The sequence below is a fragment of the Salvelinus alpinus genome, chromosome 15 (genome assembly GCF_045679555.1).
Source record: "Salvelinus alpinus chromosome 15, SLU_Salpinus.1, whole genome shotgun sequence".
NCBI classification, from domain to species: domain Eukaryota; kingdom Metazoa; phylum Chordata; class Actinopteri; order Salmoniformes; family Salmonidae; genus Salvelinus; species Salvelinus alpinus.
The window spans coordinates 2,197,752-2,220,819 of record NC_092100.1 but is presented as its reverse complement, the minus strand read 5'-3'; the positions used below and the strand labels follow the sequence as shown (position 1 = coordinate 2,220,819).

Sequence of the window (23,068 nt, the reverse complement as noted above, 5' to 3'; positions counted from 1 at the left end):
AATTATGTAAAAATGTACCACCAGCCACTTTAAACAATGCCACCTAATATAATGTTTACATACCCTACATTACACATCTCTTATGTATATGTATATACTGTACTCTATATCATCTACTGCATCTTGCCATCTTATGTAATACATGGACCACTAGCCACTTTAAACTATGCCACTTTATGTTTACATACCCTACAGTACTCATCTCATAGGTATATACCGTACTCTATACCATCTACTGCACCTTGCCTATGCCGTCTGTACCATCACTCATTCATATATCTTTATGTACATATTCTTTATCCCTTTACACTTGCGTGTATAAGGTAGTAGTTGCGGAATTGTTAGGTTAGATTACTTGTTGTTATTACTGCATTGTCGGAACTAGAAGCACAAGCATTTCGCTACACTCGCATTAACATCTGCTAACCATGTGTATGTGACTAATAAATTTGATTTGATTTGATTTGACCTAGTCTGTTCATTATATACATCTACACGATGTATTGTTACACCATGTAGGAGCAGTATAGACATAGTCTGTTCATTATATACATCTACATGATGTATTGTTACACCATGTAGGAGCAGTATAGACCTAGTCTGTCCATTATATACATCTACATGATGTATTGTTACACCATGTAGGAGCAGTATAGACCTAGTCTGTCCATTATATACATCTACATGATGTATTGTTACACCATGTAGGAGCAGTATAGACCTAGTCTGTTCATTATATACATCTACATGATGTATTGTTACACCATGTAGGAGCAGTATAGACCTAGTCTGTTCATTATATACATCTACATGATGTATTGTTACACCATGTAGGAGCAGTATAGACCTAGTCTGTCCATTATATACATCTACATGATGTATTGTTACACCATGTAGGAGCAGTATAGACCTAGTCTGTCCATTATATACATCTACATGATGTATTGTTGCATCATGTAGGAGCAGTATAGACCTAGTCTGTCGATTATATACATCTAGATGATGTATTGTTACACCATGTAGGAGCAGTATAGACCTAGTCTGTTCATTATATACATCTACATGATGTATTGTTACATCATGTAGGAGCAGTATAGACCTAGTCTGTTCATTATATACATCTACATGATGTATTGTTACACCATGTAGGAGCAGTATAGACCTAGTCTGTTCATTATATACATCTACATGATGTATTGTTACACCATGTAGGAGCAGTATAGACCTAGTCTGTTCATTATATACATCTACATGATGTATTGTTACACCATGTAGGAGCAGTATAGACCTAGTCTGTTCATTATATACATCTACATGATGTATTGTTACACCATGTAGGAGCAGTATAGACCTAGTCTGTTCATTATATACATCTACATGATGTATTGTTACACCATGTAGGAGCAGTATAGACCTAGTCTGTTCATTATATACATCTACATGATGTATTGTTACACCATGTAGGAGCAGTATAGACCTAGTCTGTTAATTATATACATCTACATGATGTATTGTTACACCATGTAGGAGCAGTATAGACCTAGTCTGTTCATTATATACATCTACATGATGTATTGTTACACCATGTAGGAGCAGTATAGACCTAGTCTGTTCATTATATACATCTACATGATGTATTGTTACATCATGTAGGAGCAGTATAGACCTAGTCTGTCCATTATATACATCTACATGATGTATTGTTGCATCATGTAGGAGCAGTATAGACCTAGTCTGTCGATTATATACATCTAGATGATGTATTGTTACACCATGTAGGAGCAGTATAGACCTAGTCTGTTCATTATATACATCTACATGATGTATTGTTACATCATGTAGGAGCAGTATAGACCTAGTCTGTCCATTATATACATCTACATGATGTATTGTTGCATCATGTAGGAGCAGTATAGACCTAGTCTGTCCATTATATACATCTACATGATGTATTGTTGCATCATGTAGGAGCAGTATAGACCTAGTCTGTTCATTATATACATCTACATGATGTATTGTTACACCATGTAGGAGAAGTATAGACCTAGTCTGTTCATTATATACATCTACATGATGTATTGTTACACCATGTAGGAGCAGTATAGACCTAGTCTGTTCATTATATACATCTACATGATGTATTGTTACACCATGTAGGAGCAGTATAGACCTAGTCTGTTCATTATATACATCTACATGATGTATTGTTACACCATGTAGGAGCAGTATAGACCTAGTCTGTCCATTATATACATCTACATGATGTATTGTTACACCATGTAGGAGCAGTATAGACCTAGTCTGTCCATTATATACATCTACATAATGTATTGTTACACCATGTAGGAGCAGTATAGACCTAGTCTGTTCATTATATACATCTACATGATGTATTGTTACACCATGTAGGAGCAGTATAGACCTAGTCTGTTCATTATATACATCTACATGATGTATTGTTACACCATGTAGGAGCAGTATAGACCTAGTCTGTCCATTATATACATCTACATGATGTATTGTTACACCATGTAGGAGCAGTATAGACCTAGTCTGTCCATTATATACATCTACATGATGTATTGTTACACCATGTAGGAGCAGTATAGACCTAGTCTGTTCATTATATACATCTACATGATTTATTGTTACACCATGTAGGAGCAGTATAGACCTAGTCTGTTCATTATATACATCTACACGATGTATTGTTACACCATGTAGGAGCAGTATAGACCTAGTCTATCCATTATATACATCTACACGATGTATTGTTACACCATGTAGGAGCAGTATAGACCTAGTCTGTTCATTATATACATCTACACGATGTATTGTTACACCATGTAGGAGCAGTATAGACCTAGTCTGTTCATTATATACATCTACACGATGTGTTGTTACACCACGTAGGAGCAGTATAGACCTGCTATAGACTACGCTGGTCCGACCAATCTGAATCCACGCTTCAAGACTGCTTTGATCACGCGGATTGGAATATGTTCCGCACGGCGTCCAACAACAACAATGATGAATATGCAGATTCGGTGAGCGAGTTCATTAGGAAGTGCATTGACGATGTCGTACCCAGAGCAACGATTAAAACATTCCCAAACCAGAAACCGTGGATTAACGGCAGCATTCGCGTGAAACTGAAAGCGCGAACCACTGCTTTTAACCAGGGCAAGGTGACCGGAAACATGACCGAATACACACAGTGTAGCTATTCTCTCCGCAAGGCTATCAAACAGGCTAAGTCCCAGTACAGAGACAAAATTGAATCGCAATTCAACAGCTCAGACACAAGGGGTATGTGGCAGGGTCTACAGTCTATCACGGATTACAAAAAGAAAAGCAGCCCCGTCGCGGATCAGGATGTCTTGCTCCCAGACAGGCTAAATACCTTTTTTGCCCGCTTTGAGGATAATACAGTGCCACTGACACGGCCCACTACCAAAACCTGCGGGCTCTCCTTCACTGCAGCCGAGGTGAGTAAAACATTTAAACGTGTTAACCCTCGCAAGGCTGCAGGCCCAGACGGCATTCCCAGCCGCGTCCTCAGAGCATGCGCAGACCAGCTGGCTGGTGTATTTACGGACATATTCAATCAATCCTTAGCCCAGTCTGCTGTTCCCACATGCTTCAAGAGGGCCACCATTGTTCCTGTTCCCAAGAAAGCTAAGGTAACTGAGCTAAACGACTACCGCCCCGTAGCACTCACTTCCGTCATCATGAAGTGCTTTGAGAGACTAGTCAAGGACCATATCACCTCCACCCTACCGGACACCCTAGACCCACTCCAATTTGCTTACCGACCCAATAGGTCCACAGACGACGCAATCGCAACCACACTGCACACTGCCCTAACCCATCTGGACAAGAGGAATACCTATGTGAGAATGCTGTTCATCGACTACAGCTCAGCATTTAACACCATAGTACCCTCCAAACTCGTCATCAAGCTCGAGACCCTGGGCCTCGACCCCGCCCTGTGCAACTGGGTCCTGGACTTCCTGACGGGCCGCCCCCAGGTGGTGAGGGTAGGTAACAACATCTCCACCCCGCTGATCCTCAACACTGGGGCCCCACAAGGGTGCGTTCTGAGCCCTCTCCTGTACTCCCTGTTCACCCACGACTGCGTGGCCATGCACGCCTCCAACTCAATCATCAAGTTTGCGGACGACACTACAGTGGTAGGCTTGATTACCAACAACGACGAGACGGCCTACAGGGAGGAGGTGAGGGCCCTCGGAGTGTGGTGTCAGGAAAATAACCTCACACTCAACGTCAACAAAACAAAGGAGATGATTGTGGACTTCAGGAAACAGCAGAGGGAACTCCCCCCTATCCACATCGACGGGTCAGTAGTGGAGAAGGTGGAAAGTTTTAAGTTCCTCGGTGTACACATCACGGACAAACTGAATTGGTCCACCCACACAGACAGCGTTGTGAAGAAGGCGCAGCAGCGCCTCTTCAACCTCAGGAGGCTGAAGAAATTCGGCTTGTCACCAAAAGCACTCACAAACTTCTACAGATGCACAATCGAGAGCATCCTGTCGGGCTGTATCACCGCCTGGTACGGCAACTGCTCCGCACACAACCGTAAGGCTCTCCAGAGGGTAGTGAGGTCGGCAGAACGCATCACCCGGGGCAAACTACCTGCCCTCCAGGACACCTACACCACCCGATGTCACAGGAAGGCCATAAAGATCATCAAGGACAACAACCACCCAAGCCACTACCTGTTCACCCCGCTATCATCCAGAAGGCGAGGTCAGTACAGGTGCATCCAAGCAGGGACCGAGAGACTGAAAAACAGCTTCTATCTCAAGGCCATCAGACTGTTAAACAGCCACCACTAACATTTAGCGGCCGCTGCCAACAAACTGACTCAGCTCCAGCCACCTTAAAAATGGGAATTGATGGAAATTATGTAAAAATGTACCACCAGCCACTTTAAACAATGCCACCTAATATAATGTTTACATACCCTACATTACACATCTCTTATGTATATGTATATACTGTACTCTATATCATCTACTGCATCTTGCCATCTTATGTAATACATGGACCACTAGCCACTTTAAACTATGCCACTTTATGTTTACATACCCTACAGTACTCATCTCATAGGTATATACCGTACTCTATACCATCTACTGCACCTTGCCTATGCCGTCTGTACCATCACTCATTCATATATCTTTATGTACATATTCTTTATCCCTTTACACTTGCGTGTATAAGGTAGTAGTTGCGGAATTGTTAGGTTAGATTACTTGTTGTTATTACTGCATTGTCGGAACTAGAAGCACAAGCATTTCGCTACACTCGCATTAACATCTGCTAACCATGTGTATGTGACTAATAAATTTGATTTGATTTGATTTGACCTAGTCTGTTCATTATATACATCTACATGATGTATTGTTACACCATGTAGAAGCAGTATAGACCTAGTCTGTTCATTATATACATCTACATGATGTATTGTTACACCATGTAGGAGCAGTATAGACCTAGTCTGTCCATTATATACATCTACATGATGTATTGTTACACCATGTAGGAGCAGTATAGACCTAGTCTGTCCATTATATACATCTACATGATGTATTGTTACACCATGTAGGAGCAGTATAGACCTAGTCTGTCCATTATATACATCTACATGATGTATTGTTGCATCATGTAGGAGCAGTATAGACCTAGTCTGTCGATTATATACATCTAGATGATGTATTGTTACACCATGTAGGAGCAGTATAGACCTAGTCTGTTCATTATATACATCTACATGATGTATTGTTACATCATGTAGGAGCAGTATAGACCTAGTCTGTTCATTATATACATCTACATGATGTATTGTTACACCATGTAGGAGCAGTATAGACCTAGTCTGTTCATTATATACATCTACATGATGTATTGTTACACCATGTAGGAGCAGTATAGACCTAGTCTGTTCATTATATACATCTACATGATGTATTGTTACACCATGTAGGAGCAGTATAGACCTAGTCTGTTCATTATATACATCTACATGATGTATTGTTACACCATGTAGGAGCAGTATAGACCTAGTCTGTTAATTATATACATCTACATGATGTATTGTTACACCATGTAGGAGCAGTATAGACCTAGTCTGTTCATTATATACATCTACATGATGTATTGTTACACCATGTAGGAGCAGTATAGACCTAGTCTGTTCATTATATACATCTACATGATGTATTGTTACATCATGTAGGAGCAGTATAGACCTAGTCTGTCCATTATATACATCTACATGATGTATTGTTGCATCATGTAGGAGCAGTATAGACCTAGTCTGTCGATTATATACATCTAGATGATGTATTGTTACACCATGTAGGAGCAGTATAGACCTAGTCTGTTCATTATATACATCTACATGATGTATTGTTGCATCATGTAGGAGCAGTATAGACCTAGTCTGTCCATTATATACATCTACATGATGTATTGTTGCATCATGTAGGAGCAGTATAGACCTAGTCTGTCCATTATATACATCTACATGATGTATTGTTGCATCATGTAGGAGCAGTATAGACCTAGTCTGTTCATTATATACATCTACATGATGTATTGTTACACCATGTAGGAGAAGTATAGACCTAGTCTGTTCATTATATACATCTACATGATGTATTGTTACACCATGTAGGAGCAGTATAGACCTAGTCTGTTCATTATATACATCTACATGATGTATTGTTACACCATGTAGGAGCAGTATAGACCTAGTCTGTTCATTATATACATCTACATGATGTATTGTTACACCATGTAGGAGCAGTATAGACCTAGTCTGTCCATTATATACATCTACATGATGTATTGTTACACCATGTAGGAGCAGTATAGACCTAGTCTGTCCATTATATACATCTACAGTACATGATGTATTGTTACACCATGTAGGAGCAGTATAGACCTAGTCTGTTCATTATATACATCTACATGATGTATTGTTACACCATGTAGGAGCAGTATAGACCTAGTCTGTTCATTATATACATCTACATGATGTATTGTTACACCATGTAGGAGCAGTATAGACCTAGTCTGTCCATTATATACATCTACATGATGTATTGTTACACCATGTAGGAGCAGTATAGACCTAGTCTGTCCATTATATACATCTACATGATGTATTGTTACACCATGTAGGAGCAGTATAGACCTAGTCTGTTCATTATATACATCTACATGATTTATTGTTACACCATGTAGGAGCAGTATAGACCTAGTCTGTTCATTATATACATCTACACGATGTATTGTTACACCATGTAGGAGCAGTATAGACCTAGTCTATCCATTATATACATCTACACGATGTATTGTTACACCATGTAGGAGCAGTATAGACCTAGTCTGTTCATTATATACATCTACACGATGTATTGTTACACCATGTAGGAGCAGTATAGACCTAGTCTGTTCATTATATACATCTACACGATGTGTTGTTACACCACGTAGGAGCAGTATAGACCTGCTATAGACTACGCTGGTCCGACCAATCTGAATCCACGCTTCAAGACTGCTTTGATCACGCGGATTGGAATATGTTCCGCACGGCGTCCAACAACAACAATGATGAATATGCAGATTCGGTGAGCGAGTTCATTAGGAAGTGCATTGACGATGTCGTACCCAGAGCAACGATTAAAACATTCCCAAACCAGAAACCGTGGATTAACGGCAGCATTCGCGTGAAACTGAAAGCGCGAACCACTGCTTTTAACCAGGGCAAGGTGACCGGAAACATGACCGAATACACACAGTGTAGCTATTCTCTCCGCAAGGCTATCAAACAGGCTAAGTCCCAGTACAGAGACAAAATTGAATCGCAATTCAACAGCTCAGACACAAGGGGTATGTGGCAGGGTCTACAGTCTATCACGGATTACAAAAAGAAAAGCAGCCCCGTCGCGGATCAGGATGTCTTGCTCCCAGACAGGCTAAATACCTTTTTTGCCCGCTTTGAGGATAATACAGTGCCACTGACACGGCCCACTACCAAAACCTGCGGGCTCTCCTTCACTGCAGCCGAGGTGAGTAAAACATTTAAACGTGTTAACCCTCGCAAGGCTGCAGGCCCAGACGACATTCCCAGCCGCGTCCTCAGAGCATGCGCAGACCAGCTGGCTGGTGTGTTTACGGACATATTCAATCAATCCTTAGCCCAGTCTGCTGTTCCCACATGCTTCAAGAGGGCCACCATTGTTCCTGTTCCCAAGAAAGCTAAGGTAACTGAGCTAAACGACTACCGCCCCGTAGCACTCACTTCCGTCATCATGAAGTGCTTTGAGAGACTAGTCAAGGACCATATCACCTCCACCCTACCGGACACCCTAGACCCACTCCAATTTGCTTACCGACCCAATAGGTCCACAGACGACGCAATCGCAACCACACTGCACACTGCCCTAACCCATCTGGACAAGAGGAATACCTATGTGAGAATGCTGTTCATCGACTACAGCTCAGCATTTAACACCATAGTACCCTCCAAACTCGTCATCAAGCTCGAGACCCTGGGCCTCGACCCCGCCCTGTGCAACTGGGTCCTGGACTTCCTGACGGGCCGCCCCCAGGTGGTGAGGGTAGGTAACAACATCTCCACCCCGCTGATCCTCAACACTGGGGCCCCACAAGGGTGCGTTCTGAGCCCTCTCCTGTACTCCCTGTTCACCCACGACTGCGTGGCCATGCACGCCTCCAACTCAATCATCAAGTTTGCGGACGACACTACAGTGGTAGGCTTGATTACCAACAACGACGAGACGGCCTACAGGGAGGAGGTGAGGGCCCTCGGAGTGTGGTGTCAGGAAAATAACCTCACACTCAACGTCAACAAAACAAAGGAGATGATTGTGGACTTCAGGAAACAGCAGAGGGAACTCCCCCCTATCCACATCGACGGGTCAGTAGTGGAGAAGGTGGAAAGTTTTAAGTTCCTCGGTGTACACATCACGGACAAACTGAATTGGTCCACCCACACAGACAGCGTTGTGAAGAAGGCGCAGCAGCGCCTCTTCAACCTCAGGAGGCTGAAGAAATTCGGCTTGTCACCAAAAGCACTCACAAACTTCTACAGATGCACAATCGAGAGCATCCTGTCGGGCTGTATCACCGCCTGGTACGGCAACTGCTCCGCACACAACCGTAAGGCTCTCCAGAGGGTAGTGAGGTCGGCAGAACGCATCACCCGGGGCAAACTACCTGCCCTCCAGGACACCTACACCACCCGATGTCACAGGAAGGCCATAAAGATCATCAAGGACAACAACCACCCAAGCCACTACCTGTTCACCCCGCTATCATCCAGAAGGCGAGGTCAGTACAGGTGCATCCAAGCAGGGACCGAGAGACTGAAAAACAGCTTCTATCTCAAGGCCATCAGACTGTTAAACAGCCACCACTAACATTTAGCGGCCGCTGCCAACAAACTGACTCAGCTCCAGCCACCTTAAAAATGGGAATTGATGGAAATTATGTAAAAATGTACCACCAGCCACTTTAAACAATGCCACCTAATATAATGTTTACATACCCTACATTACACATCTCTTATGTATATGTATATACTGTACTCTATATCATCTACTGCATCTTGCCATCTTATGTAATACATGGACCACTAGCCACTTTAAACTATGCCACTTTATGTTTACATACCCTACAGTACTCATCTCATAGGTATATACCGTACTCTATACCATCTACTGCACCTTGCCTATGCCGTCTGTACCATCACTCATTCATATATCTTTATGTACATATTCTTTATCCCTTTACACTTGCGTGTATAAGGTAGTAGTTGCGGAATTGTTAGGTTAGATTACTTGTTGTTATTACTGCATTGTCGGAACTAGAAGCACAAGCATTTCGCTACACTCGCATTAACATCTGCTAACCATGTGTATGTGACTAATAAATTTGATTTGATTTGATTTGACCTAGTCTGTTCATTATATACATCTACACGATGTATTGTTACACCATGTAGAAGCAGTATAGACATAGTCTGTTCATTATATACATCTACATGATGTATTGTTACACCATGTAGGAGCAGTATAGACCTAGTCTGTCCATTATATACATCTACATGATGTATTGTTACACCATGTAGGAGCAGTATAGACCTAGTCTGTCCATTATATACATCTACATGATGTATTGTTACACCATGTAGGAGCAGTATAGACCTAGTCTGTTCATTATATACATCTACATGATGTATTGTTACACCATGTAGGAGCAGTATAGACCTAGTCTGTTCATTATATACATCTACATGATGTATTGTTACACCATGTAGGAGCAGTATAGACCTAGTCTGTCCATTATATACATCTACATGATGTATTGTTACACCATGTAGGAGCAGTATAGACCTAGTCTGTCCATTATATACATCTACATGATGTATTGTTGCATCATGTAGGAGCAGTATAGACCTAGTCTGTCGATTATATACATCTAGATGATGTATTGTTACACCATGTAGGAGCAGTATAGACCTAGTCTGTTCATTATATACATCTACATGATGTATTGTTACATCATGTAGGAGCAGTATAGACCTAGTCTGTTCATTATATACATCTACATGATGTATTGTTACACCATGTAGGAGCAGTATAGACCTAGTCTGTTCATTATATACATCTACATGATGTATTGTTACACCATGTAGGAGCAGTATAGACCTAGTCTGTTCATTATATACATCTACATGATGTATTGTTACACCATGTAGGAGCAGTATAGACCTAGTCTGTTCATTATATACATCTACATGATGTATTGTTACACCATGTAGGAGCAGTATAGACCTAGTCTGTTAATTATATACATCTACATGATGTATTGTTACACCATGTAGGAGCAGTATAGACCTAGTCTGTTCATTATATACATCTACACGATGTGTTGTTACACCACGTAGGAGCAGTATAGACCTGCTATAGACTACGCTGGTCCGACCAATCTGAATCCACGCTTCAAGACTGCTTTGATCACGCGGATTGGAATATGTTCCGCACGGCGTCCAACAACAACAATGATGAATATGCAGATTCGGTGAGCGAGTTCATTAGGAAGTGCATTGACGATGTCGTACCCAGAGCAACGATTAAAACATTCCCAAACCAGAAACCGTGGATTAACGGCAGCATTCGCGTGAAACTGAAAGCGCGAACCACTGCTTTTAACCAGGGCAAGGTGACCGGAAACATGACCGAATACACACAGTGTAGCTATTCTCTCCGCAAGGCTATCAAACAGGCTAAGTCCCAGTACAGAGACAAAATTGAATCGCAATTCAACAGCTCAGACACAAGGGGTATGTGGCAGGGTCTACAGTCTATCACGGATTACAAAAAGAAAAGCAGCCCCGTCGCGGATCAGGATGTCTTGCTCCCAGACAGGCTAAATACCTTTTTTGCCCGCTTTGAGGATAATACAGTGCCACTGACACGGCCCACTACCAAAACCTGCGGGCTCTCCTTCACTGCAGCCGAGGTGAGTAAAACATTTAAACGTGTTAACCCTCGCAAGGCTGCAGGCCCAGACGACATTCCCAGCCGCGTCCTCAGAGCATGCGCAGACCAGCTGGCTGGTGTGTTTACGGACATATTCAATCAATCCTTAGCCCAGTCTGCTGTTCCCACATGCTTCAAGAGGGCCACCATTGTTCCTGTTCCCAAGAAAGCTAAGGTAACTGAGCTAAACGACTACCGCCCCGTAGCACTCACTTCCGTCATCATGAAGTGCTTTGAGAGACTAGTCAAGGACCATATCACCTCCACCCTACCGGACACCCTAGACCCACTCCAATTTGCTTACCGACCCAATAGGTCCACAGACGACGCAATCGCAACCACACTGCACACTGCCCTAACCCATCTGGACAAGAGGAATACCTATGTGAGAATGCTGTTCATCGACTACAGCTCAGCATTTAACACCATAGTACCCTCCAAACTCGTCATCAAGCTCGAGACCCTGGGCCTCGACCCCGCCCTGTGCAACTGGGTCCTGGACTTCCTGACGGGCCGCCCCCAGGTGGTGAGGGTAGGTAACAACATCTCCACCCCGCTGATCCTCAACACTGGGGCCCCACAAGGGTGCGTTCTGAGCCCTCTCCTGTACTCCCTGTTCACCCACGACTGCGTGGCCATGCACGCCTCCAACTCAATCATCAAGTTTGCGGACGACACTACAGTGGTAGGCTTGATTACCAACAACGACGAGACGGCCTACAGGGAGGAGGTGAGGGCCCTCGGAGTGTGGTGTCAGGAAAATAACCTCACACTCAACGTCAACAAAACAAAGGAGATGATTGTGGACTTCAGGAAACAGCAGAGGGAACTCCCCCCTATCCACATCGACGGGTCAGTAGTGGAGAAGGTGGAAAGTTTTAAGTTCCTCGGTGTACACATCACGGACAAACTGAATTGGTCCACCCACACAGACAGCGTTGTGAAGAAGGCGCAGCAGCGCCTCTTCAACCTCAGGAGGCTGAAGAAATTCGGCTTGTCACCAAAAGCACTCACAAACTTCTACAGATGCACAATCGAGAGCATCCTGTCGGGCTGTATCACCGCCTGGTACGGCAACTGCTCCGCACACAACCGTAAGGCTCTCCAGAGGGTAGTGAGGTCGGCAGAACGCATCACCCGGGGCAAACTACCTGCCCTCCAGGACACCTACACCACCCGATGTCACAGGAAGGCCATAAAGATCATCAAGGACAACAACCACCCAAGCCACTACCTGTTCACCCCGCTATCATCCAGAAGGCGAGGTCAGTACAGGTGCATCCAAGCAGGGACCGAGAGACTGAAAAACAGCTTCTATCTCAAGGCCATCAGACTGTTAAACAGCCACCACTAACATTTAGCGGCCGCTGCCAACAAACTGACTCAGCTCCAGCCACCTTAAAAATGGGAATTGATGGAAATTATGTAGAAATGTACCACCAGCCACTTTAAACAATGCCACCTAATATAATGTCTACATACCCTACATTACACATCTCTTATGTATATGTATATACTGTACTCTATATCATCTACTGCATCTTGCCATCTTATGTAATACATGGACCACTAGCCACTTTAAACTATGCCACTTTATGTTTACATACCCTACAGTACTCATCTCATAGGTATATACCGTACTCTATACCATCTACTGCACCTTGCCTATGCCGTCTGTACCATCACTCATTCATATATCTTTATGTACATATTCTTTATCCCTTTACACTTGCGTGTATAAGGTAGTAGTTGCGGAATTGTTAGGTTAGATTACTTGTTGTTATTACTGCATTGTCGGAACTAGAAGCACAAGCATTTCGCTACACTCGCATTAACATCTGCTAACCATGTGTATGTGACTAATAAATTTGATTTGATTTGATTTGACCTAGTCTGTTCATTATATACATCTACACGATGTATTGTTACACCATGTAGGAGCAGTATAGACATAGTCTGTTCATTATATACATCTACATGATGTATTGTTACACCATGTAGGAGCAGTATAGACCTAGTCTGTCCATTATATACATCTACATGATGTATTGTTACACCATGTAGGAGCAGTATAGACCTAGTCTGTCCATTATATACATCTACATGATGTATTGTTACACCATGTAGGAGCAGTATAGACCTAGTCTGTTCATTATATACATCTACATGATGTATTGTTACACCATGTAGGAGCAGTATAGACCTAGTCTGTTCATTATATACATCTACATGATGTATCGTTACACCATGTAGGAGCAGTATAGACCTAGTCTGTCCATTATATACATCTACATGATGTATTGTTACACCATGTAGGAGCAGTATAGACCTAGTCTGTTCATTATATACATCTACATGATGTATTGTTACACCATGTAGGAGCAGTATAGACCTAGTCTGTTCATTATATACATCTACATGATGTATTGTTGCACCATGTAGGAGCAGTATAGACCTAGTCTGTTCATTATATACATCTACATGATGTATTGTTACACCATGTAGGAGCAGTATAGACCTAGTCTGTTCATTATATACATCTACATGATGTATTGTTACACCATGTAGGAGCAGTATAGACCTAGTCTGTTCATTATATACATCTACATGATGTATTGTTACACCATGTAGGAGCAGTATAGACCTAGTCTGTCCATTATATACATCTACATGATGTATTGTTACACCATGTAGGAGCAGTATAGACCTAGTCTGTTCATTATATACATCTACATGATGTATTGTTACACCATGTAGGAGCAGTATAGACCTAGTCTGTTCATTATATACATCTACATGATGTATTGTTACACCATGTAGGAGCAGTATAGACCTAGTCTGTTCATTATATACATCTACATGATGTATTGTTACACCATGTAGGAGCAGTATAGACCTAGTCTGTTCATTATATACATCTACATGATGTATTGTTACACCATGTAGGAGCAGTATAGACCTAGTCTGTCCATTATATACATCTACATGATGTATTGTTACACCATGTAGGAGCAGTATAGACCTAGTCTGTCCATTATATACATCTACATGATGTATTGTTACACCATGTAGGAGCAGTATAGACCTAGTCTGTTCATTATATACATCTACATGATGTATTGTTACACCATGTAGGAGCAGTATAGACCTAGTCTGTTCATTATATACATCTACACGATGTGTTGTTACACCACGTAGGAGCAGTATAGACCTAGTCTGTTCATTATATACATCTACACGATGTATTGTTACACCATGTAGGAGCAGTATAGACCTAGTCTGTCCATTATATACATCTACATGATGTATTGTTACACCATGTAGGAGCAGTATAGACCTAGTCTGTTCATTATATACATCTACATGATGTATTGTTACACCATGTAGGAGCAGTATAGACCTAGTCTGTTCATTATATACATCTACATGATTTATTGTTACACCATGTAGGGGCAGTATAGACCTAGTCTGTCCATTATATACATCTACATGATGTATTGTTACACCATGTAGGAGCAGTATAGACCTAGTCTGTTCATTATATACATCTACATGATGTATTGTTACACCATGTAGGAGCAGTATAGACCTAGTCTGTTCATTATATACATCTACACGATGTATTGTTACACCACGTAGGAACAGTATAGACCTAGTCTGTTCATTATATACATCTACATGATGTATTGTTACACCACGTAGGAGCAGTATAGACCTAGTCTGTTCATTATATACATCTACATGATGTATTGTTACACCATGTAGGAGCAGTATAGACCTAGTCTGTTCATTATATACATCTACATGATGTATTGTTACACCACGTAGGAGCAGTATAGACCTAGTCTGTCCATTATATACATCTACATGATGTATTGTTACACCATGTAGGAGCAGTATAGACCTAGTCTGTCCATTATATACATCTACATGATGTGTTGTTACACCACGTAGGAGCAGTATAGACCTAGTCTGTTCATGTAGATGTATATAATGATGTATTGTTACACCATGTAGGAGCAGTATAGACCTAGTCTGTTCATTATATACATCTACATGATGTATTGTTACACCATGTAGGAGCAGTATAGACCTAGTCTGTTCATTATATACATCTACATGATGTATTGTTACACCATGTAGGAGCAGTATAGACCTAGTCTGTTCATTATATACATCTACATGATGTATTGTTACACCATGTAGGAGCAGTATAGACGTAGTCTGTTAATTATATACATCTACATGATGTATTGTTACACAATGTAGGAGCAGTATAGACCTAGTCTGTCCATTATATACATCTACATGATGTATTGTTACACCATGTAGGAGCAGTATAGACCTAGTCTGTTCATTATATACATCTACATGATGTATTGTTACATCATGTAGGAGCAGTATAGACCTAGTCTGTTCATTATATACATCTACATGATGTATTGTTACACCATGTAGGAGCAGTATAGACCTAGTCTGTTCATTATATACATCTACATGATGTATTGTTACACCATGTAGGAGCAGTATAGACCTAGTCTGTTCATTATATACATCTACATGATGTATTGTTACACCATGTAGGAGCAGTATAGACCTAGTCTGTTCATTATATACATCTACATGATGTATTGTTACACCATGTAGGAGCAGTATAGACCTAGTCTGTTCATTATATACATCTACATGATGTATTGTTACACCATGTAGGAGCAGTATAGACCTAGTCTGTTCATTATATACATCTACATGATGTATTGTTACATCATGTAGGAGCAGTATAGACCTAGTCTGTCCATTATATACATCTACATGATGTATTGTTGCATCATGTAGGAGCAGTATAGACCTAGTCTGTCGATTATATACATCTAGATGATGTATTGTTACACCATGTAGGAGCAGTATAGACCTAGTCTGTTCATTATATACATCTACATGATGTATTGTTACATCATGTAGGAGCAGTATAGACCTAGTCTGTCCATTATATACATCTACATGATGTATTGTTGCATCATGTAGGAGCAGTATAGACCTAGTCTGTCCATTATATACATCTACATGATGTATTGTTGCATCATGTAGGAGCAGTATAGACCTAGTCTGTTCATTATATACATCTACATGATGTATTGTTACACCATGTAGGAGAAGTATAGACCTAGTCTGTTCATTATATACATCTACATGATGTATTGTTACACCATGTAGGAGCAGTATAGACCTAGTCTGTTCATTATATACATCTACATGATGTATTGTTACACCATGTAGGAGCAGTATAGACCTAGTCTGTTCATTATATACATCTACATGATGTATTGTTACACCATGTAGGAGCAGTATAGACCTAGTCTGTCCATTATATACATCTACATGATGTATTGTTACACCATGTAGGAGCAGTATAGACCTAGTCTGTCCATTATATACATCTACATGATGTATTGTTACACCATGTAGGAGCAGTATAGACCTAGTCTGTTCATTATATACATCTACATGATGTATTGTTACACCATGTAGGAGCAGTATAGACCTAGTCTGTTCATTATATACATCTACATGATGTATTGTTACACCATGTAGGAGCAGTATAGACCTAGTCTGTCCATTATATACATCTACATGATGTATTGTTACACCATGTAGGAGCAGTATAGACCTAGTCTGTTCATGTAGATGTATATAATGATGTATTGTTACACCATGTAGGAGCAGTATAGACCTAGTCTGTTCATTATATACATCTACATGATGTATTGTTACACCATGTAGGAGCAGTATAGACCTAGTCTGTTCATTATATACATCTACATGATGTATTGTTACACCATGTAGGAGCAGTATAGACCTAGTCTGTTCATTATATACATCTACATGATGTATTGTTACACCATGTAGGAGCAGTATAGACCTAGTCTGTTAATTATATACATCTACATGATGTATTGTTACACCATGTAGGAGCAGTATAGACCTAGTCTGTCCATTATATACATCTACATGATGTATTGTTACACCATGTAGGAGCAGTATAGACCTAGTCTGTTCATTATATACATCTACATGATGTATTGTTACATCATGTAGGAGCAGTATAGACCTAGTCTGTCGATTATATACATCTACATGATGTATTGTTACACCATGTAGGAGCAGTATAGACCTAGTCTGTTCATTATATACATCTACATGATGTATTGTTACATCATGTAGGAGCAGTATAGACCTAGTCTGTCCATTATATACATCTACATGATGTATTGTTGCATCATGTAGGAGCAGTATAGACCTAGTCTGTCCATTATATACATCTACATGATGTATTGTTGCATCATGTAGGAGCAGTATAGACCTAGTCTGTTCATTATATACATCTACATGATGTATTGTTACACCATGTAGGAGAAGTATAGACCTAGTCTGTTCATTATATACATCTACATGATGTATTGTTACACCATGTAGGAGCAGTATAGACCTAGTCTGTTCATTATATACATCTACATGATGTATTGTTACACCATGTAGGAGCAGTATAGACCTAGTCTGTTCATTATATACATCTACATGATGTATTGTTACACCATGTAGGAGCAGTATAGACCTAGTCTGTCCATTATATACATCTACATGATGTATTGTTACACCATGTAGGAGCAGTATAGACCTAGTCTGTTCATTATATACATCTACATGATGTATTGTTACACCATGTAGGAGCAGTATAGACCTAGTCTGTTCATTATATACATCTACATGATGTATTGTTACACCATGTAGGAGCAGTATAGACCTAGTCTGTTCATTATATACATCTACATGATGTATTGTTACACCATGTAGGAGCAGTATAGACCTAGTCTGTCCATTATATACATCTACATGATGTATTGTTACACCATGTAGGAGCAGTATAGACCTAGTCTGTTCATTATATACATCTACACGATGTATTGTTACACCATGTAGGAGCAGTATAGACCTAGTCTGTTCATTATATACATCTACACGATGTATTGTTACACCATGTAGGAGCAGTATAGACCTAGTCTGTCCATTATTTACATCTACACGATGTATTGTTACACCATGTAGGAGCAGTATAGACCTAGTCTGTTCATTATATACATCTACACGATGTATTGTTACACCATGTAGGAGCAGTATAGACCTAGTCTGTTCATTATATACATCTACACGATGTGTTGTTACACCACGTAGGAGCAGTATAGACCTAGTCTGTTCATTATATACATCTACACGATGTATTGTTACACCATGTAGGAGCAGTATAGACATAGTCTGTTCATTATATACATCTACATGATGTATTGTTACACCATGTAGGAGCAGTATAGACCTAGTCTGTTCATTATATACATCTACATGATTTATTGTTACACCATGTAGGAGCAGTATAGACCTAGTCTGTCCATTATATACATCTACATGATGTATTGTTACACCATGTAGGAGCAGTATAGACCTAGTCTGTTCATTATATACATCTACATGATGTATTGTTACACCATGTAGGAGCAGTATAGACCTAGTCTGTCCATTATATACATCTACATGATGTGTTGTTACACCACGTAGGAGCAGTATAGACCTAGTCTGTTCATGTAGATGTATATAATGAACAGACTAGGTCTATACTGCTCCTACATGGTGTAACAATACATCATGTAGATGTATATAATGATGTATTGTTACACCATGTAGGAGCAGTATAGACCTAGTCTGTTCATTATATACATCTACATGATGTATTGTTACACCATGTAGGAGCAGTATAGACCTAGTCTGTTCATTATATACATCTACATGATGTATTGTTACACCATGTAGGAGCAGTATAGACCTAGTCTGTTAATTATATACATCTACATGATGTATTGTTACACCATGTAGGAGCAGTATAGACCTAGTCTGTCCATTATATACATCTACATGATGTATTGTTACACCATGTAGGAGCAGTATAGACCTAGTCTGTTCATTATATACATCTACATGATGTATTGTTACACCATGTAGGAGCAGTATAGACCTAGTCTGTTCATTATATACATCTACATGATGTATTGTTACACCATGTAGGAGCAGTATAGACCTAGTCTGTCCATTATATACATCTACATGATGTATTGTTACACCATGTAGGAGCAGTATAGACCTAGTCTGTCCATTATATACATCTACATGATGTATTGTTACACCATGTAGGAGCAGTATAGACCTAGTCTGTTCATTATATACATCTACACGATGTATTGTTACACCATGTAGGAGCAGTATAGACCTAGTCTGTTCATTATATACATCTACATGATGTATTGTTACACCATGTAGGAGCAGTATAGACCTAGTCTGTTCATTATATACATCTACATGATTTATTGTTACACCATGTAGGAGCAGTATAGACCTAGTCTGTCCATTATATACATCTACATGATGTATTGTTACACCATGTAGGAGCAGTATAGACCTAGTCTGTTCATTATATACATCTACATGATGTATTGTTACACCATGTAGGAGCAGTATAGACCTAGTCTGTTCATTATATACATCTACATGATGTATTGTTACACCATGTAGGAGCAGTATAGACCTAGTCTGTTCATTATATACATCTACATGATGTAATGTTACACCATGTAGGAGCAGTATAGACCTAGTCTGTTCATTATATACATCTACATGATGTATTGTTACACCATGTAGGAGCAGTATAGACCTAGTCTGTTAATTATATACATCTACATGATGTATTGTTACACCATGTAGGAGCAGTATAGACCTAGTCTGTCCATTATATACATCTACATGATGTATTGTTACACCATGTAGGAGCAGTATAGACCTAGTCTGTTCATTATATACATCTACATGATGTATTGTTACATCATGTAGGAGCAGTATAGACCTAGTCTGTCCATTATATACATCTACATGATGTATTGTTGCATCATGTAGGAGCAGTATAGACCTAGTCTGTCCATTATATACATCTACATGATGTATTGTTGCATCATGTAGGAGCAGTATAGACCTAGTCTGTTCATTATATACATCTACATGATGTATTGTTACACCATGTAGGAGCAGTATAGACCTAGTCTGTTCATTATATACATCTACATGATGTATTGTTACACCATGTAGGAGCAGTATAGACCTAGTCTGTTCATTATATACATCTACATGATGTATTGTTACACCATGTAGGAGCAGTATAGACCTAGTCTGTTCATTATATACATCTACATGATGTATTGTTACACCATGTAGGAGCAGTATAGACCTAGTCTGTCCATTATATACATCTACATGATGTATTGTTACACCATGTAGGAGCAGTATAGACCTAGTCTGTCCATTATATACATCTACATGATGTATTGTTACACCATGTAGGAGCAGTATAGACCTAGTCTGTTCATTATATACATCTACATGATGTATTGTTACACCATGTAGGAGCAGTATAGACCTAGTCTGTTCATTATATACATCTACATGATGTATTGTTACACCATGTAGGAGCAGTATAGACCTAGTCTGTCCATTATATACATCTACATGATGTATTGTTACACCATGTAGGAGCAGTATAGACCTAGTCTGTCCATTATATACATCTACATGATGTATTGTTACACCATGTAGGAGCAGTATAGACCTAGTCTGTTCATTATATACATCTACACGATGTATTGTTACACCATGTAGGAGCAGTATAGACCTAGTCTGTCCATTATTTACATCTACACGATGTATTGTTACACCATGTAGGAGCAGTATAGACCTAGTCTGTTCATTATATACATCTACACAATGTATTGTTACACCATGTAGGAGCAGTATAGACCTCGTCTGTTCATTATATACATCTACACGATGTGTTGTTACACCACGTAGGAGCAGTATAGACCTAGTCTGTTCATTATATACATCTACACGATGTATTGTTACACCATGTAGGAGCAGTATAGACATAGTCTGTTCATTATATACATCTACATGATGTATTGTTACACCATGTAGGAGCAGTATAGACCTAGTCTGTTCATTATATACATCTACATGATGTATTGTTACACCATGTAGGAGCAGTATAGACCTAGTCTGTCCATTATATACATCTACATGATGTATTGTTACACCATGTAGGAGCAGTATAGACCTAGTCTGTTCATTATATACATCTACATGATGTATTGTTACACCATGTAGGAGCAGTATAGACCTAGTCTGTCCATTATATACATCTACATGATGTGTTGTTACACCACGTAGGAGCAGTATAGACCTAGTCTGTTCATTCCACTACCCACCTCATGTAGATGTATATAATGATGTATTGTTACACAATGTAGGAGCAGTATAGACCTAGTCTGTTCATTATATACATCTACATGATGTATTGTTACACCATGTAGGAGCAGTATAGACCTAGTCTGTTCATTATATACATCTACATGATGTATTGTTACACCCTGTAGGAGCAGTATAGACCTAGTCTGTTAATTATATACATCTACATGATGTATTGTTACACCATGTAGGAGCAGTACAGACCTAGTCTGTTCCTTATATACATCTACATGATGTATTGTTACACCCTGTAGGAGCAGTATAGACCTAGTCTGTTAATTATATACATCTACATGATGTATTGTTACACCATGTAGGAGCAGTATAGACCTAGTCTGTTCATTATATACATCTACATGATGTATTGTTACACCATGTAGGAGCAGTATAGACCTAGTCTGTTCATTATATACATCTACATGATGTATTGTTACATCATGTAGGAGCAGTATAGACCTAGTCTGTCCATTATATACATCTACATGATGTATTGTTGCATCATGTAGGAGCAGTATAGACCTAGTCTGTCCATTATATACATCTACATGATGTATTGTTGCATCATGTAGGAGCAGTATAGACCTAGTCTGTTCATTATATACATCTACATGATGTATTGTTACACCATGTAGGAGAAGTATAGACCTAGTCTGTTCATTATATACATCTACATGATGTATTGTTACACCATGTAGGAGCAGTATAGACCTAGTCTGTTCATTATATACATCTACATGATGTATTGTTACACCATGTAGGAGCAGTATAGACCTAGTCTGTTCATTATATACATCTACATGATGTATTGTTACACCATGTAGGAGCAGTATAGACCTAGTCTGTCCATTATATACATCTACATGATGTATTGTTACACCATGTAGGAGCAGTATAGACCTAGTCTGTCCATTATATACATCTACATGATGTATTGTTACACCATGTAGGAGCAGTATAGACCTAGTCTGTTCATTATATACATCTACATGATGTATTGTTACACCATGTAGGAGCAGTATAGACCTAGTCTGTTCATTATATACATCTACATGATGTATTGTTACACCATG

At 39.9% G+C, this 23,068-nt stretch overlaps 1 protein-coding gene across 2 annotated transcripts in view; it reads left to right on the top strand.

Moving 5' to 3' along the window:
• Window positions 1-23,068, top strand: part of LOC139539376 (oocyte zinc finger protein XlCOF19-like) — a 77,085-nt gene that overhangs the window by 40,535 nt on the left and 13,482 nt on the right. The gene's annotated exons all lie outside the window — the stretch shown is intronic.